This window comes from Sceloporus undulatus, chromosome 1 (genome assembly GCF_019175285.1).
Source record: "Sceloporus undulatus isolate JIND9_A2432 ecotype Alabama chromosome 1, SceUnd_v1.1, whole genome shotgun sequence".
Taxonomy (NCBI): domain Eukaryota; kingdom Metazoa; phylum Chordata; class Lepidosauria; order Squamata; family Phrynosomatidae; genus Sceloporus; species Sceloporus undulatus.
In genome coordinates, this window is record NC_056522.1 from 33,428,625 (window position 1) to 33,446,672 (window position 18,048).

The 18,048-nt window shown below is 39.6% G+C and overlaps 1 protein-coding gene across 7 annotated transcripts in view; it reads left to right on the forward strand.

Annotated features, from left to right (window-relative positions):
* The window catches only part of TRERF1 (transcriptional regulating factor 1), a 95,284-nt gene that overhangs the window by 23,842 nt on the left and 53,394 nt on the right, over nt 1–18,048 (forward strand). For 2 of the 7 annotated variants that reach the window (XM_042478969.1, XM_042478989.1), the window contains exon 2: nt 1,173–1,239. The exons of 4 other annotated variants lie outside the window; for them this stretch is intronic. The gene's annotated coding sequence lies outside the window, so the exon portion shown is untranslated. Of the gene's footprint in view, nt 1–1,172; nt 1,290–18,048 lie in introns of those variants that run through there. One more of the 7 variants, XM_042478979.1, reaches the window with a different exon arrangement.

Here is an 18,048-nt window from a genome sequence, read left to right on the forward strand (position 1 = left end):
TTCCATGGTGTTTTCTTCGCAAATTTCTTCAGAGGTGGTTTGCCCTTGCTATCCTCTGAGGCTGAGAGAGTGTGAGTTGCCCAAGGTCACCCAGTGGGTTTTCATGGCCGAGTGAGGATTTGAACCCTGGTCTCCAAAGTTCTAATCCAATGCTCAAAACACTAAGACACACTGGCTTGTTTCAAATTGAATACTTATGTGTTTTAATTTATCAAGTGCAAGTCACCAGCCTCACATCTGGGGCTTTTGAAAAATGCTTTACTATGATGGCATATATTTGCAAATGTATGTCATGGATCTGTACTTTTCAGGGTACTAACAGTGGCTTGTTATAAATGTATATTATTATTGTTGTGTACCTTCAAGTCATTTCTGACTTAATGGCGCCTTAAGGTGGACTGATCATGGAGTTTTCTTGACAGAATTTGTTCAGAGGGGTTTGCCTTTGCCTTCCTCTGAGGCTGAGAGAGTGCAGTTTGCCCAAGGTCACCAAGTAGGTTTCTATGTCTGAGTAGGGATTCAATCCTGGCCTCCCAGTGTTCTAGTCCAACACCCAAACCACTATGCCATGCTGGCTGTCACAAAACTGTATACATACTATACTTGATGGAAATCAACATTTGCAGGGTAACAATCAAAGAAAGGTAGCCTACTAGAAGCAAAAGCAGAGTGGCGCAGTGATTTGAGTGTTGGACTATGACTCGGAACGGAAGACCAGGGTTCAGTTCCCAGCTTAGCCATGAAACTCACTGGGTGACTTTGGACAAGTCACATATTCTCAGCCTCAGGGAAGACAATGGCAAACCTTCTCTGAACAAATCTTGCCAAGAAACCCCTATGATAGGTTCGCCTTAGAGTCGCCATAAGTGGAAAATGACTTAAAGGTACACAACAAGTCACAACAACAAAGTAGAAGCAAAAGCAGACTTGTGGAAATTGATTGTGAAATCATGCTGGACATCTCAAAACTGGACTGTGTTTTTTCTTGTTGTCCTAGTTCTGGAGGCCAATTTCAACTCAAAGTTACAAAGTGGGAGTGGGCTACTTAGGAGTAATAAATAAATAAATTATTGGTCATAGATTCTGGGATATCATCACCAGTGATAAAATTTTACAGTGTATTTTTGCTTGTTATCTAAGTTCGAGTGGAAACTTTTAATTTGAAATTTCAGATCAGGAGCCTGTCTAGAAGTGAAAATGTGGAGTCGGCCGTATCTCATCAGTGAATATTTTGAAGAGGTAGGAAACAGGAGATGGCTTTCTTAAGCACTGCTGCTAAGATTTTTGAGGTAGGAAAATGGTGGAAAAACAGGAGAGTGTAAGGGGACTGTGGCAACAGTTTTTGGCAGTTTAAAAAGAATGGGAAATGGAAGAGGTCTAAGATACTGTTGGTATGGTTCCTGAGATTAAAAAGATATGGATGAGAATGGAGCCATTTTTGTAGCACAAGGTACACAGAACCAGGCATCATTGTGGAGACTTCAGCTAGTTTGTAATAATATATATATATAAAAGTGGAAGTATATTTTTCATGTGGATGCTTCATGGGAAGGGCCCCTGTTAAGTAATGTGTTGTGGGTTCAGTTAGGAGTAAAACAAAAATAACTATGACATCTACATTTCAGAAGTGGTTCTTAGATTGAAAAGTTGGCAGCATAAGCAAAGGAGAGATTAATTTGAATATTTGCACACACTTGTTTTTATCTGAGTTCAATACACTGCTATTTGTCACAGAGAATTAAGCAATAACTGTCATCATCATGTAGTAACTCTTTGTGTGATAACCTATTTTCATAGCGCTTGAACTCTGCAATATTTTGTAACTATAAAAACGTTTGCTAGTGTACCAGGGTTAGATTCTCAGCTTGGCCATAAAGCCCACTGGGTGATCTTGGGCAGGTCACATGCTCTCAGCAAACCTCCTCTGAACAAATCTTGCAACAAACAAAAACAAAGCCATGATAAATTTGTCTTAGGTTCACTATAAGTCAGAAATGACTTTAAGGCGCGCACACACACACACACACACACACACACTGAGTGCATCACATATATAAATCTGGTGTCATACAAGTGCTGTGTACACTAATTCTCAACACAGTACTCAGCTATACTACTGTGATGCAGATTTGTTTTAATATAGCATTTCTCCTTGTGTGGTTAGCCTTGTCCTTTTTGGAGTCTCAGTGTTAATAGCTGAGCAAACACTTTGTTCTTTCAAGTGAAAGAGTGGGAGTTTGGTTGATAGATATCCAGGAAATTAAAAGGAATGAAAGCTGCTGAGCAAGGACATAGCCAAGGGGGGGGGGTTCTTGGGGTCCGGACCCCCCCTTCCATTAGAAAAATGAATGGTGTGTGCTGCTGCGCCACCGCGCCACTGCGCCACCGCGCCAAGCCCCATTATAATGGGGGCATTTAGTCTGGACCCCCCCCTTCCTAAAATCCTGGCTACGTCCCTGTGCTGAGGTTATATTAAAAAGCAAGATTATCCATTAGATATATTGGGGGAGTGGAGCTGTACGTGTACATATTAAGATATATGATATGAGCAATCTTTGGCTTGTTATGTGTATTTGAAAAAAGCAAAACTAATATTTTATTATATTTTTAAATGGTGTTTCTTCTGGGTTTTGTGAATAATATTCTATATTTTCCAAATTGCCATTTATAATTTCAGACCTGTGCAGATTCAAAGCACAGAGGGTTCACTTGAACTGGTGATTGAAGGGACAGGGTTAATTCCAGATGGAGAATTCAATTCATTTTGTGAAGTCCAAGGCTTTCACGGCTGGGATCCATAGTTTTTTGTGGGGTTTTCAGGCTATGTGGTTGTGTTTTGGAAGAGTTAATCCCTGAATAAACTCTTTCAGAACATGGCCAGATAGCCTGAAAACCCCACAAAAATCTATTTAATTCATTTGTTTAACAATGGGCTCTCCAGTCCAATATATTGGACAAAAAGTAGATGGGGAGTCTGTCATGAATAGCATACCTGGAATATTGAGTCGGTACAGCCACCATCTGAATTATTCAAAACAAAACAGTGGTCTCTTTGTGGTTCCATTTCCAGGTTAGTGCTGCAATACTAAATCACTATAGATAAGAACCTGGAAAGAAACTACTGTGTAGACATAGACTAAAGCAGTCTTCCCCAGTAATGATGAGTTTCACTATACCTCTGACATTGTGCTGGCTGCAGATGATGGAAGATGCAGTTAAGGATCTGTGGCAAATTTATTTGGTTGACATATTAGTACAAAACATGTGAAATCTTTGTTCCGAAAATATAAACACCAACTGGAAAATGGTTATAGAGTATACTTGTTTGCCCTTGCCATCTACATTGCCACTTTGCAGTGCAGTTTTTTTTAATGAAAAAAACCCAAACAGATAAATAAAAATATAAATTTGAAAAATATTTTGGGATGTGGCAAAATCCTTTATTCTGTGGAGAAGTTACAAGGGTGTACAAAATCTTCAGATCTAGAGATAGTCCAGAAGATCTGGAAGGAGCCAGGCTGAGGAGAGCTGGGCTTAATTGATTGTAGAATTGGCCTCATATTCTAGATGTACTATTATGTAAGAAAATTACAATTGTAGTTTCTTTATCTTGAGAAGAAATAACACTTGCTTTATAATTATGCAGGCACAGACATTGTAATTTGCAAAGAACAATTGTCAGCGGTAAGCCTCATGCCTTGCTTAACCATAGTAGCTTTTGTTGCATGTCAAATTAAATCTCTATATTCGTTTGTGGATCCTTCCAATTTTAATCCTTTAAGTCATTGCAAGTGAAAAACCAAACAAAAGAACACATGCAATTTATTTTAGGCACTGTGAAATGTAAATCCATGTCTATGTGCTTTAATGACTTCAAACTTAATAGAATATTTCTGTGAGCTCTCTTATGTTACCTGGTGCTACTCAAAGTGATGATCTGTGGAGAGTGCTGGTCCATGAGTCTTTGACTGTTGGTCCAGGACACGTTTTTAGGAAAGAAATAGTCATAGGCAATGGGCATGTAGATAATGCTAGTCTTTGGCACATAACATTAAAGCAAATTGCTGATCTTCCACATCAGATAGCGTGAGTGCTACTGTAAACCAAGGGTGCATCTACATGGTAGAAATAATGCAGTTTGATACCACTTTAACTGCCATGGCTCCATCCTACAGAATCCTGGGATTTTTAGTTTTGTGAGGCACCACCGCCCTTCAACAGGGTAAGTTAAAGACCTTGCAAAACTACAGATTGCAGGATTCCAGAGAATGGAGCTACAACATTTAAAGTGGTGTGAATCTACATTATTTCTACAGTGTAGGTGTACACTAAAGTTCTTACATTTTTTTGCTAGAAGGTTCTTGAGCAAACTTGTTTTTAAGATGTTAACACTATATAAGAAATATGTGAAATAGCCTGCCCTTTCTTCAGCAGCAGAAAGAATTGTGAATAAAAACTTAGGATACAGTGGATGGATTGGGAGTAATTGTGGTTGGAACATTGCTGGAGCTAAAAACACATCAGCCTAACAAGTCTCTGATAGGAGAACCCAGGAACCGCCATGTGAGTGAGCCACTTGGTGCTTTCAAAGCAGGAGTGGGATATAAGGACTGTTAATAAAAGATGAAATACTGTACAGCAAACCTGCCTTCGCCATAAGAATATACTCAGTGAGAAGTAACAATCACTTCTAGCCATCTACTGAACGATGAGCTGATACACATGTCTACTAATACTTATTTATCACAATTATGTGCTTTTTAAATGTGCACTTAAAGCATAGCTGAACAGCCAAAAGACCTTTTGTGCTACAAATAGATGTTAAATTTCCTGGTTATCTCCCATTAACCACATGAACAGAAGGAGGAGGTGCCAGCCAGCAAAATATACCCACCATACAATCTGAACTAAGAACAAAAACAGCAAAATGCAGACCTGTAACTAACATCTTCCTGTATGATTTTTAACAACTTGCCTGTTGAAGGAGCCAGAGGAGTTTCGAAGGCTTGTGTATTTTGGTTGGTCCAATAAAGGTATCACTGTTCGGTGGATTTTTGATGTTACAGGATTAGCTAAAAGTATGGAAAGGAAGACTAGAAGAGAGGAAGCATCCTGTTTTTCCAAGTATTATTTTCCTTTATTTATTAAAAATATTATTTTTTCCTGCCCAGCAGAACCTCAAAGTAATTTACAGTAAATATACCATAACCATTTAAAAACAGGTGAACAACAATTTTAAATGTGAAGTTGAAGGCTTTGATGGCTGGCATCCATGATTTTTTGTGGGTTTTTCGGGCTATGTGGCCATGTTCTCGAAGAGTTTCTTCCTGAAGTTTTGCCAACATCTGTGGCTGGCATCTTCAGAGAAAGTGAAGATGCCAGCCACAGATGTTGGCAAGGCGTCAGGAAGAAACTCTTCTAGAACATGGCCACATAGCCCGAAAAACCCATAAAAAAACAACAATTTTAAAAGCCAGTTTTAAAAGCTAAGGCTCAGACAGAATATTACAGTACTTTTTTGACTGGCTGTTGGAAAACGCCTTGACTTCTATTGGTATCACTGATGTGCTGCTACAGAGAAAGCCCTGAATCATGTACTCACCAGTCTAGCTTCTTGAGGTAGGCAGGAATCATGGAAGAAACAAAAGGTTCTCTGCCAAAGATCTCCAGTTCTGGACAGGTTCATACAGGAGTAAGTAGTCTTTCAGATATCCTGGTTGAAAGTACTAAAAATCAGCAACATTTCCCAGTAGGATGGATGTTTTCAAATAGACAGAATTATTTTGTGGCACAGTTTGCAGAATCTTCCAGCCAGCATGGCCGTGCTCCATTCTCAAGTCTTTCTGAGAGCTTCTCCAGTTTTAAATAAAATCCTGATCCATGTTCACACCAAAAGATTGGCTTTGCTTTTGCTTGAAAAAGGACACACATTGAGAGTCTTGGTTTTGATAACATGCTAAATTTTTGTGTAAATGAAGTATTATTTTTGTCTTAAGTCTCTGGCCCATTGGCAATGTATGTTGTAAATATTGGTTGTGTCACTTGCTGTAAATCTTTATTTGGCAAGCATATGGGTTGATTGAACTATGTAGTTATGCACAACAGGAACTGATTTACTGTAAATGTAGTTGCCACAGTGACTCAAAATTGGAAGTACTTTTGAGACATGCAGACCTGTGAAGACAAAGAGTAGAAGAAAAGTTGCTGCTGTCTTGTAGTGCTTCTGCTTATTTTAGCTTCTGATAAAGCGCTGGGGCTACTGTACTTGTCCACTTGTAACTAAATTGCTAGAGGAGAAAGGCAATATGTGGCTATGTGAAACTGAGTCATAAACATTGAAAACAGCACAGAGGATTTGCAAATAAAAAGTTCCTGGTTGAGTTAAATTTTGTCCTATTCCGCTTAAACTGGCTCACCACTCGTGGTTTGGGTGGAACTCACAGTAGTAGTACAGAAATAATTGTATCCATTTTGGTACACAAGTTCTGTTGAAATTATGTATGTTCCCCATTTCACAAGTGGTAACCTACTCTGATTTTTATTTAATGTTCTTGTATGCCTGTAGTTTTTGTTAAGCCGTTCACTCTGTGAATGCAGAGGATGTGCCTTGATACGATGTGCAGAGAATCTGGTTGTATGCTGGGAAACATATTCAGAGGTAGCCATGTTGCCATGCAGCAAAACACAACAAAATCCCCAAAAAGCAATACCTTTATCGGCCAGCCGGAATCTACAAAATGGCTTCTTCAGGAAAAGGAGTGGTCTTTGCCTGCATTGAGATCCCTCCAGAACAGTTGAACTACAACAGAAACAATCTCTGATACAAAATAGAGGCCTACAAAGTGTATTGTTCTTTTGTAGATTTTTTTTATTTTGTTATATTAGTATGTGGATTACTTAATATATGTCATAGGCTGGAGATCAGCTGACAGTGATGGCCAGATGCAAAATGTATATGCCATATTCTGGCACACTTTCCAGAAAAATGGCTCCTGGAAGAATGGAAGTCTGATTCTCATTTAAACCAGGCCTCCCAGCTGGCACTTTCTTTATAAACAAAAATATTTTTTTATTAAACTAGAAGTTGTCTCCATTAATTTCTATCACTGTATTTTGGCAGAGGGCACTGGTAGCAAGGAAACAAATTGGCCCTGGCCCTTCCAAACTTGTCTGTCTCAAAGCCCCACTTTCAAGAAGCTTGGGGAGACTTGTGTGACAGTTTCTCTGTTTTGTCTTTGGAGTAGGTTATACTAAGAGATTGTGACTGGCAGTGAGGTTAGTGACTAAGCAAGCATTTGCATTGTCTTCAGCTGAGTTTGAACTTCTAGGTCAGCTATACTAGCGCTGCTTATAATGCTTGTCCTTGATCCGGTGCTAGCAAGGTGACCAGATGTCCTAATTGCACAGGAGGACAAGGCACTGTAAAATGTAGGATGTTACAAACTAAAAGCTAAAAACAGTAATATAAATTCATGCTTCTTAGTCGTGCTCAAAATGGAGGACATTTTGAAATTCCTCCTGGACAGAAGGTTAAAATGTGGGACATGTCTTGGAAAAGAGGACATCTGATCACCTTGGATGCTAGTTTCTGAGCAAACAGTTGCCAATCCCTTGAGATTTTCCAGGAAAAGGCTGGTCCACCAAATCAGGTAGCCTGAGATGCACTGACCTACACCACAAGTGCTGAAAAGAACTTTACCATGCCGAGCAAGGAAGTGGTAAAATTCCCTTCCTTGCTTGGCAAAACAATATAAATGGCCAAGAGTGCATTGGCACAGATAAAACTAGTACACCAGCTGTACCCATTTCTCGAGGTCAGATCTGGCTACAGTGACAAATGCTCTGATTCCATCCCATTTGGATTACTGTAATGTGCTGTATGTTGGACTGCATTTGGAAATTGTGCGGAAACTTCAGCAAGTTCAAAATGCTGCAGCCAGGCTGTTGACTGGGGCTGAGTCCAGGGATCTTGTGACCTCCCCTGTTGAAACAACTTCACTGACAGCCAGTTTGTTTCTGAGCACAATTTGGAGTGCTGGCTTTGACCTTTAAAGCCCTATGTGGTTTCTGTCCAGACTGTCTGAGAGACTCTTATTGCCCTGTACAAGCCAGCATGTGCTTTAAGATCTGCAGAAGAGGATTTTGGTTCCACCACCTTCATAGCCAACTTTGGTAGGACATTGATGTGGCTGGTCTCAGAATGTGGGACACCGTTTCAGGGAAGTCCCTCCCTGTTCTTTTCCCATAAGCATAATCTTTTTATTTGGGTAACCTTTTGAGTTATAAAATTATATAACAGTGGTTAGTGTTAAACTACAACTCTGGAGACCAGGGTTTGATTCCCAGCTTGGCCATGAAACCCACTAGGTGACCTTGGGAAAGTCACATTCTCTCAGTATTAGGGGAAGGCAAAGCCCTCTCAACAAATCTTGTTAAGAAGACCTCATGATAGGGTCACCTTAGTGTTGTCAAAAGTCAGAATGACTTGAAGACATACAACAATAAAGTATTGTCTGCTGTATGTTATTTTACATCTGTTAATTATAGTTCTGTTTTAAATGTGTTTTTTACTGTTTTAATCATGGTTTTGGTATATAGTTATTTAATTCTTTTTTAACTTTTGTAAAATGAGATTTTAATTTAATCTCATTTTCAGTTTCTGAAAGTTACATTGGAGTATAATTCCAATTCCCAGGAGAAAGGTGATATATAAATCAAATAAATAAGTAAATAAAATTTTGTTTTCTTTGTAATTAATTTGTAAATAATTATACTCTTTTTAAAAAATCCAGGTTATTCATGGGTTATAAATAAAAAGGGATCTTGAAGAGCTGCCAAACAATCTTTCCACACTGAGAAAAAAAGATTAAAATAGCAAATAGAGTTCAAAGTAAAATAAATGGTGTTCAAAGTGAGGGGAGGAGTATAAAGTACGATGACAAAAAGGTGATCATGGCCACATCTACAGCGATCCAGATTTATATCAGCAGGCTGAAGGTGAAAGACTCTTTTACTCTTTACTCTTAATCTCAAGAAGCCATTTTGTTGTACATTGGTTGTCTAGACTCGCAAACACACTGAAACTCTTACTCATTAGCTTTGTAGTTTGGTTTCTTTCTGACTCGTATATGGTGAAGAGTGCTCATTTTGTGTAGTGAATAAGGTCTGGTTTCAATCTGATGCTTTAAAAAGATTTAGAACGCAAAACTGAGTGGCTTGGATGCAGGAGCTGCTTTCTGCTGGCAGAAGGCTCTGCTCATGGAAGGTTCCTTCCACTAGTTCACTCTAATCACAGCTCACTCCATTCATCAGGATCCACAATCATTGTGTAATTTTGTGTGTGCGTGCACATGTGTGTATGTGTGTGAGAGAGAAAGCTGGAGATACTATCATGGAAAAGTCATCTTTCTTTAACCTGGGCCTTATTCACACATTGTTGTTTTTAGCACGCCTATCCGAATAATCTCACTAACGCATTCTGGTTTTGTTGTTCACACTATTTTTTTATTGGAACCATATATCTGCAAGTTTTGTTGCTCACACGTGTCAGCACTCAAATAAAGATGGAGTCGATGATATAGATATATTTGAAACAGGTTCAAGGCAGCATATCCCGGGTCTATTTGCATTGGTTATTCACACAGCTGACAATGTGAATCTTTTAGGAAAACTCAGGGGAAAAAGTCTAGATTGATTATCTTGGGTTAAGTGGGGTTTTTTGGCAGCCCCCTCCAAAAACTTAATTGGATGCATGTGAAATGCAAGTGAACAACAAAGATTCAACACACATTGCACTGGTATTATTTTGACCTTCTGAATAATCCCCTGGTTGCACATTCTTAATTCTGAATCCAATGATTTATGACTAGAATGGTTCATGTAATTTGGGTCATCATTAACATACTGGGCATCTGTAGTCTTTGATTACATGATGTTGCCATATAATATTGTCTTTTGTGTTATATGTGTAATTGCAGTTTCCTGTGTTTGACACAGTTTGGCAAGTTTATTTTTGTGCTCTTTTTAATTTTAACACATCTTTTGTCTCATTTAAAACATGATGTGTGTGAATTGTACAGGCCCTGAATCCAACATTGCATCTGCTATGAATTCACTACTGTAGGTGTTTTTAGAAAGGTCCCTGTTTTATCAACTCTTTATTCAATCTGCAGTAGCAGGGAAATAATAAAACTGACTTTGTTGCAGGATTGTTGTACTTGTAAGGTAATGCACCTGAAGATCTGGGAATACTCAGATAGATTTGTCTTCATCCTTTTTTAGACTTGGGATTCACCTTAATCCCTCTTTGAAACATCAAATCCATTTCATCTTGTTCATGTATATATATAGCTTTTCCTGCCTCAGGTCTTTTACTCTCTGACATGTTTATTTTTTCCCCTCATCTATTTTTTTTCCTTTAAAAAATAAAAAATGAAATAGCAGAAGAGAATGATGATGGCACTGCTGGTGCAATTCATTTTAGATTGTAAATGTGACCCATTTGTGAATTGAAAGGCAACAGCAGAAAACTGAGAGAAAGGCAGAGTATAATTCCAATAAATAATAAATAAAATTAATTTTCTTAACAGGAATTTAGGTGAATGTCTATTTGTATTAGTGACTGAATCTATTAGCTAAAGGTCTGAATACTTTTCTGTTTTGATCTTATTGTGTTTCTCTGAATTCCACCTACATTTTCTTCACTTTCTTTGAACTGGAGTGTGAAATGTTGATGTCTTTTTGGGGGCATTTCCTCACAAATTTTGCCCAGTGTCTGCCTTTATTTATGCTTTTTACTTAGTGACCCTATTTTAACCATTTACTAAAATTGGTATTTTTCCCAATTCTGAGCATTTTTAGTTAAATGCATTTTAGAAAATGATATCAAACCTGTAATTTTTTTTCTGTGCATTTTATTCGTACAAAATACCTTGTAGGCTTTGGAAACATACAAATTCTTGAGGTCAGGTGTGTTTCTTTTCACAGTGAATCTCGGGATGTAAGAAAATGTCACTTGCATTGCAAATATTCTATTCAATAAACTTGCAATTGCCATCTAAAAACACTCTTCAGGAATTAATCATAGTTTAGACCCCATAAATAACTGTCATAAGAATGGATTACTCTGGACTTCGGACAGTGTGAAAATATATTTAATGCTCAATAACATACTCACTGCATACATTTATGTTTTTTTAGTTTTGTTAAAAACTAAGCATGAAAATCTGTGAAAAATGACAGCTATAGGCCCGGAACAGATGAGCCTTTGCGGTGCCCTCATCACATGGAAGGGCTGCCTGGTGAACAGAGTGCCCACACGCCCAGCAGCTCTCACACGTGATGAGGGCGCCGCAGCTGCAGCGCGCCCACCAGATGTGGCGTGTAATGGTGACATCGCAGCTATGCCACTTTTGGGCAGCGGAAGTGCACCACAAAAAGGAACTGCTTCCTGACGCTCCTTTATTGCTGTGCAGGAGCGCTGCACAATTTGGTTGCTGTGGCGCTCCTGTGGAGCAAAGAGGCGCCGGGGATGTGCCTCTTTCTGGCGGTGTGTACCTCGCCTAAGTTTCATCTTCCCTTCTCCTTGTTTGCTTATCTGTTCGTCATATTTTTAGTCTGTTTTGTAGCTATGTTTCTGTGGCATTATACAGGCAAATGTAAAACTGAATACAATATAACTACAGATCAATAGTGGTAAAGTGATACTTGGACCATTGGTAGAAATCACAAGGGAAAGATGCTGAATTTGAGCTGAGACAGACAAGCCACATTGTCTGGCACTCTTGCTGTGATTGCAATCCCATGCATGTCTTCTCTGAACTAAATCTCAATGACTTTGATAGGCCTTACTCCTCAAACTGTGTACCAGATTGTTGCCTTAAACCTTGAAAAACATTTCATGGGATCACCTGATTTATTGCCCTACTGCGGTATAATAGTTCACAATGGGGTGTAAAAACCAGAACATTTTGAGTCAGAGAACTGCCCCGTCTTTTCCTAAAAACAGTTTTATGGAACATAATAATGCCTGAACAGTCCTTTCAGCTTTGACAGTCAAATAGTGGAGGATTTTCTGTAAACTGAAAATTAAATATGTATCCTTACTCTTATGCCCCAAATTTGATAAGAAAAAAATGCTGTAGAGACAGCTGATTTTGGCAGGGTATATTTCAGGCTCTTCATAGGGCAGGCAAAGGGCAGTCTTCTGGATGTTGACTTCCCATCAACCCAGACCAGCAAAGCCAATGATGAACAAAGCTGGGAGTTGTGGTGTAGCAACATCTGGAAGGCTGCACTTCTCCATGACAACTGTAAATTTAAACTTTCAGTGCTAGAGAATTTGGACTGTGAAAAAAAATTCTGACTGTAAATCTGAGCAGCTGAAAATGTGTGTGTACATTTTTGTCTGAACAGACAAACAAAACACATGATCAAATCAATCATGAGATGCAGTTTTGGTTCAGCTGTTGGTTTACAAAAAAGGAAAATGTATGTTTTGAGGCTTCATCGTACTCCTTACACAATATAAAAGCACCATGTTGAAAACAAAGCTGAGACCCAGCTCTGCCAAGTACATATAAGCCATAGGCAACGTACAAATGCAATTATGATTTTATGTAATGTGATATCATGGATTTATGTGCTCTCTCTTCATGATCTTACATATCTCCTAAGAAGGCCTTAAGAGTACATACAGGCTGAAACATGTTGGTCTTTAAAAAATCCAAACCCTAATAAAACGTCTCTTGAGCATCTTGACATCTGTTTCCAGTTTCTTCTGTGGATTCCATGGGATTCTCCCCAGTTTCTGCTTGTTTCGTTTTTCCTACACAGCCATGTCACAGGAAGCAGGTTACTTTGCTTATCAACAGGGCTATATGTAGGAATATTTGGTATCTATATAAAGCAGTGGCAAACCTCTTCTGAGCAAATTTTGCCAATAAAACCCCATGATAGATTTGTCTCAGAGTCGCCATAAGTCAGAAACCACTTGAAGGCACACAACAAAAACATATTAAGCAGAGTACAGTGGGGCTAGTGCAACATGAACTTGTGGTAGAAACAGGAGAAATGACTGATGATCTCTTGTAAGGTGAAAAAGAAAAACTTGCATTTATTGTCTCAGGAAATCCATTTTAGGATAATCAAGGAGATAAACAACAAAAAGTTGACCTATACTTGATTACAAGAGCCTTTAAGAGCTGACTCTGGGTATAAGCTAGCATCCATTATTGGAGTTGGGGTCTTGTGGATGCTGCTTCCAAAAGCAAAGAGAACATAAAGAAACTAAATTCTTAAGAGAAAGTAGAATGACATCTGCAGGTAAGAAGGAAGCAAAATATTCTCAGGTCCTCTAGCGAACATCTACTCCAGTCAGCCAGCACTAGGTTGGCAGCTGGCAGCCAGAGGACTTTTTCTTCTGCCGCCTGGGAATGACCTGCCAGAAGAGATTCACCTGAATACGCTATCTGACTTTAAAAGAGCATTAAAGCCATTCTCTTCCAGCAGGTTTAAGCAGATGATATTTAAATTGTGAATTTTAAATGATGAGTTTTAAATGTGGATTGTTTTAATATGTGTATATTTTATTTGTCCTTTTAAACTGATATAATAATAATAATTTGTTTTATTTATATACCGCTATTCCAAAGATCATAGCAGTGAACAGCAAGTAAGCTAATTAGCAAGTAAGCTAATTTGCCCCCAACAGTCTGGGTACTCATTTTAGCGACCTCGGAAGGATGCAAGCCTGAGTCGAGCTTGGGCCCTTTTGCTGGTCTTGAACTTGCAACCTTGTGGTTTTGAGTGAATGGCTGCAGTACAGGCACTTAACCACTGCGCCACCAGGGCTCCTTTATGTATTTTAACTGGTGTGTTTTAACTGATGGTGACTGACTGTTAATTGTTGTTGTTCCCTGCCTCGATCCATGGGGAAAGGCAGGTAAGAAATAATAATAACATCAATAATAATAAGTTTGAGTAAAGATACAGTGGGGTGAAACAAAAGGGCAGATATTGTCTAAACTCTCCTCAGTCTCTAATCTATTTATAAAAACATTGATGCCTTCTTGCTTATAACACTATGCACTGCATTTCATCCAGTCATAGTACTTCTTCTTCTAACGCCTGATTGTCTTACTGAATCTGCAGAGAAGAAGCATCCACCTTAACAAACCCCAACAACCTGAGCTAATAGATTCATGGAAGTATAGACTTGACTTCAGTATTAATCAGTAAATCTAACAGGTCAAGCCTGGAGGTGGGAGTGAGCTGGGGTTGGAATGAATGAATAAACTAGTTATTTCTGAGCTATTTTTGGGGCTGAGAGCAAAATGCCTGTCCCTATGCAGACGGCTTTCTAACCTTGTACTTTCCCATCCAGTACTACAGAGACACTACCCAGATAAAGCACTCATTCCAAAAGCTTAATTTAATCTTCATTTGAAAGAGAAAGGTCACCTTAGCCATGCTGAAACTGGGAATGAGTTTAGATAGGGTTTGATAATTCTACCCCATCTACTCTGTGGGGATCTGGTAAAGCAGACCTGTCCTGTTTGGTCTACTGGGAGTCCTCCATTGAGGTCTTCTCTTGAGCCATTTCTTTGGAGATTACTACATGTGGCTTTTAAACCGCAATTACATCTGGAAAAAAATGGCATTGGCAATACTTATCACATGATATTGCCTCCAACCCACATCTGCTGTATCCCTTAGTCAAGTTCAAGGCATCCCTTTCGATTGATGGGGGATCCTGTCAATGAGCTGTCAATTGTGCATGTGCCCAAGTGTGAAACAACACTGTTGTGAGATTGCCACTCAAGTGGAGTCAGTGAACCATCCTCTCCTCCTGTCCCCCTCTCCCCGCTCTTCATAGAATCATAGAGTTGGAAGAGACCACAAGGGCCATCCAGTCCAACCCCCTGACATGCAGAATCCCGCCGTCAAAGCATCCCTGACAGATGGCCATCCAGCCTCTGTTTAAAGACCTCCAAGGAAGGAGACTCCACTACACTCCGAGGGAGTGTGTTCCACTTTCGAACAGCTCTTACTGTCAGGAAGTTCCTCCTAATGTTGAGGTGGAATCTTTTTTCCTGCAGTTTGCATCCATTGTTCCGGATCCTGTTCTCTGGGGCAGCAGAAAACAAGCTTGTTCCCTCCTCAATATGACACCCTCTCAAGTATTTAAACAGGGCTATCATATCCCCTCTTAACCTTCTCTTCACCAGGCTAAACATCCCCAACTCCCTAAGTCATTCCTCATAGGTCATAGTTTCAAGACCCTTCACCATTTTAGTCGCCCTCCTTTAGACACACTCCAGTTTCTCAATGTCCTTTTTGAATTGTGGTGCCCAGAACTGGACACAATATTCCAGGTGGGGCCTGACCAAAGCAGAATATAGTGACACTATTACTTCTCTTGATCTAGACACTATACTTTTATTGATGCAGCCTAAAATTGCATTGGCCTTTTTCAACTTGTGGTCTACTTAGACTCCCAAGTTCCTGTTCACACGTAGTTTCATTCAGCCAGGTGTCCCCCATCCTATATCTGTGCATTTTATTTTTCCGCCCAAAGTGCAGTACCTTACATTTCTCCAGGTTGAATTTCATTTTGGTAGCTTTGGCCCAGCTTTCTAGTCTATTCAAGTCATTTTGAATTTTGATCCTGTCCTCTGGGGTATTAGTTATTCCTCCTAATTTGGTGTCATCTGCAAATTTGATAAGTACGCCCTCAATTCTGTCATCCAAGTCATTGTTAAAGATGTTGAATAACACTGGGCCCAGGACAGAGCCCTGTGGGATCCCACTGGTCACTTCTCTCCAGGATGAGAAGGAGCCATTGCTGAGCACTCTTTGGGTTCGGCCAGTCAACCAATTACAAATCCATGTAACAGTTATGTTGTCTACCCCACATTTTACAAGCTTGTTTGCAAGAATGTAATGGGAAACCTTGTCAAAGGCCTTACTGAAATCAAGATATCCTTTATCCACAGCATTTCCTTCATCTACCAAGTTGGTAATTTTATCAAAGAAAGAGATCAGATTTGTCTGGCATGACTTATTTCTCTGACTTTTTGTAATTAGGGAATTGCCTTCTAGATGTTCACAGACTCTCTGTTTAATGACCTGCTCTAGAGTCTTTCCTGGTATTGATGTCAGACTAACTGGACGAAAATTGTTGGGATCCTCTTTTTTCCCCTTTTTGAAGATGGGAACGACGTTTGCCCTCCTCCAGTCTGCTGGGACTTCTCCTGTTCTCCAGGAATTCTCAAAGATTATTGCCAATGGCTTCAATATTACATTTGCCAGTTCTTTTAATACTCTTGGATATACTTCATCTGGTCCTGGAGACTTATATTCATTTAGATTAACAGGGTATTCCTGTACTATCTGTTTATTCTGTGCTGGAATTTCCCCTATTCTGTCCTCTGCTCCATTATCCTCAGGTTGAGCACCCTTTTCCTTTTCTGAGAAGACTGAGGCAAAGAAGGTGTTGAGTAATTCTGCCTTTTCTCTGTCCCCTGTTAGCATTTTGCCATCTTCTCCACGTAGTGGCCCTACCATTTCCTTTTTATTCCTTTTGCTGCGGACATATCCAAATAGCCCTTTTTATTGTTCTTAACCTCTCTAGCAAGCCTGAGTTCATTCTGCGCTTTCGTTTTTCTGACTTTACCTCTACACAGGCTAGCTATTTGTTTGAAATCCCCTTTGGTGATTTCCCCCCTTTTCCATTTCTTATACATGTTCTGTTTCAAACTTAGCTCAGTTGAAAGTTCCTTAGTCATCCATCCTGGTTTCTTGAGACATCTCCCATTTTTCTTTCTTGCTGGAACTGTTGGAAATTGTGCCTTCAGTATCTCCCTTTTGAGAAACTCTCTTCTCTTTTAGTATTTATGACCACAGGATCACCCTCAATACTTCTCTAAGTTTACTGAAATCTGCTCTCCTAAAATCTAGAATGAGTGTCTGACTATGTCTGGCTTCTCCTTTCCACTGTACACTGGTCCCCCGGGTTACGAAATACCCAGGTTACGAAATTTTCGGGATACGAAAAAATCCCATAGGGATTTATTGTTTCGGCTTACGAAGGTTTTTTCGGGTTACGAAAAAACCTCGGCGCTATTTTCAATGGAGCCGCGGCGGAGCCGCGGCTTTTTCCCCATTAGCGCCTATGGGCTATTCGGCTTACGAAGTATCCCGGGTTACGAAAGCGGCGGCGGAACGAATTAATTTCGTAACCCGGGGTACCAGTGTATAACAAACTCCAGGAGAACATGGTCACTCCCACCTAAGGATCCCACCACTTGCAAATATCAGGATAGTTGAAGTCGCCCATCACTACTACATCCCTCCTTTCTGGGTGTGTAGTCATCTGTTCTAGAAAGACATCATCAAATTCCTCCATCTGACTTGGGGGTCTGTAGTAGACTCTCACCATAACATCCTTGTTGTTTCCCTCTCCTTTAATTTTTATCCAGATGCTCTCCACCTGGCTTCCAGTATTCTTTTCACTGGTGTAAATATCTCTGACATATAGTGCTATTCCTCCTCCTTTTCTGTTGGGCCTATTTCTCTTAAAAACGTTATACCCCTCTATTTCTACATTCCAGCTAGGTTACCAAACAGCTAGATTACCATTTTTACCTCCTGTTTCTTTTATTTCCTTTAAAAACTATTTTACTCACATTGATGTAGCAGAGCTCTAGAATTGTGTGAAGTAAAAGAATTAAAATAAAATTTAAAAATACCAAAAGGCATTTTACAAAGAACATTAGGCAAGGGAAGGCTGGGTAAAAGAGGAAGAGAGCACAATGGCAGCAGCAGCTCCAGTTCCACAATTTTGGCTGCATCTGCACTGCAGAAATAATCCAGTTTGCCACCACTTTAACTGCCACGGCTGAATGCTATGGATTTGTGGGAATTGTAGTTTGCTGTGGCACCAGAGATTTCTGACAGAGATAGCTAAATGTCTCACATAACTCAAATTCCAGAATTCCATAGCATTGAGCCATGAGAGTTAAAACAGTGTCAGTTCTGGATTAATTC